Genomic DNA, 2084 nt, shown 5'->3' with positions numbered 1-2084 from the left:
ACATAATGGTTAATCTCAAAATCTAACTTCCAAGCCAGTGCTCTTTCCAGAGACTGTGGCTCTATTTCCAAAATGAATAGTAAAACATGAGTGATATAGGTAATTCTGTAAAGAGGAGGATTGGAAAAAAAAAATTACTCGGGAGAGTACCTCAATTATCAATTTTTTTTGGCATCAGAAACACAGCCTGAATGATGGCTGCCAAATCTTTCAAATTAGTGTTTATAAACCTTTAAAGTGTTTATTAAATGGAGATTATAATAATGATAAATCCCAGAGAGCATTGTGAAAGATTATATAAAAATGAGAATGGCTTGCTTAGTTAATGCTAAATGATAAATACCTAACTCCATCAGGATTGTCCTCAGGATCAAATGAAGTAATGAATAACAGTTATTGGAAATGTAAAGTATGGTTTTTAGATTACTTAAATCTCAGATATGCAATAAATGGCTTTTGCATATTTATATTAGTTAGTTAGTTAGTTAGTTAGTTAATTAGTTTTGAGAGACAGAGCCCATGCCCACACATGGAGGAGGGGCAGAGGAAGAGGAAGGGAGAATCCTAAGCAGGCTTCCCACCCAGCACAGAGCCAGACACAGGGCTGGATCTCACCACATGAGATCATGACCTGAGCTGAGATCAAGAGTTGGATGCTCACCTGATTGACCCATTTATGTGCCCCGGTATTACTCTTCTTAACCTACTTTTAACTCCAATGACCAATTTCCCTGTATTGTCAACAAATCCTCTAACCTTTCCAAAAAGGCACCAGAGAGTGGGATGCTTAAATTTGCCTGAAAACAGGGAAGAGACTGTCATCTCCCAGCTTACATGGCCACGTCTGACTTTGTCACTTACCCAAGAGATCTCCATGAGGTCTGGAAGCTCTCAGATGCTTGCGTAACATTCTCAGGTGGGAATTTTTGGAGGCCTGGGAACCTTGCTGTGGTCACCTCTCCCTGTACTGCTTGACTTCGATGGGCTTCCAATGCCTAATGTTGAACTCTGGAGTCATCCTGCCTCTCCAGCATTCATCCAGGGACCGGGGCTCCAGATCCACTGCTCTGAGACCCACAGTCACTGTGACCCTCTTCTGAATTATCCGTGTAGGCTTGGAAAGCAAAGCCAGTGTTCTGCTTCTTGCTTTACCACATCCCTCCGGAAGGGGTGACCCTGAGGCAGCATCGGTTTCCCTCTGGAATGGAAAGCAGAGGTACAAAATGACAGGTACACAAGGGGCAAACAGGACAAAAATAATGATATTTTTAAAACCTACATTTTATGCAGATGTTCATATGAGGCTTTTATTACTGATGACCAGATATGGAAAGAAAGCAGATCTGATGTCTGGTGATGGCTACTAGAAAGGTGAGGAGGGTAACCACCTGCATGCTTTTGGCTCGAGCTTCAGAATTGTGCTGCCAGACGGGAGAGGATTTTTGTTTTCCTTTCTCCCCTCTCTTCTTCACCCAGCACCCTGCAGGTGACACAGTGGTAGCCTTCAGGGCTGGGGTTTGAACAACTCAGCAGCTGACGGGCAACAGGAGATAAGGCACCTGGGTCTCATGGCTCAGGGCCTCTTTCACTGCAATGGCCCCATCCTACTTCTACACGAACCACTGTATACCCCACTGTATATCCCCTCATGCTACATAGTTGCTGGTGAATTCCTTTAACTGGCTCTGGGCCGATATGATAAAGCTAAGACTATAAAACTCACAAAAGTACTGCACAAGAATAGAACTTACATTTTCCCCCAGACATTTCATGTTGAAAACTACATAAACACAATCCTCCGGGGGTTTAGTTGTTTAGGGATATAAACCCGCTAACTTTGTGGCCCTGCCTGTGATTCTCTGGTCTTCAGATTTATTATCTACAGCTTCTAGTTATAGCTGTGCTTTTCAGGATATAGATTCTTTTCTCTAGTCATAATGTCTTAATAAGATTTTTTTTTCTTTTTCTTTTTCCATAGGAGACTATAATAAACTGAACACACATACACATATACAAAAGAAAGAAAGGGAGAAAGGGGGGAAGGGAAGGGAAGGGAAGGGAAGGGAAGGGAAGGGAAGGGAAGG

This window comes from Panthera uncia, chromosome B4 (genome assembly GCF_023721935.1).
Source record: "Panthera uncia isolate 11264 chromosome B4, Puncia_PCG_1.0, whole genome shotgun sequence".
Classification (NCBI taxonomy): Eukaryota; Metazoa; Chordata; class Mammalia; order Carnivora; family Felidae; genus Panthera; species Panthera uncia.
Note: the sequence above shows the minus strand (reverse complement) of the source record.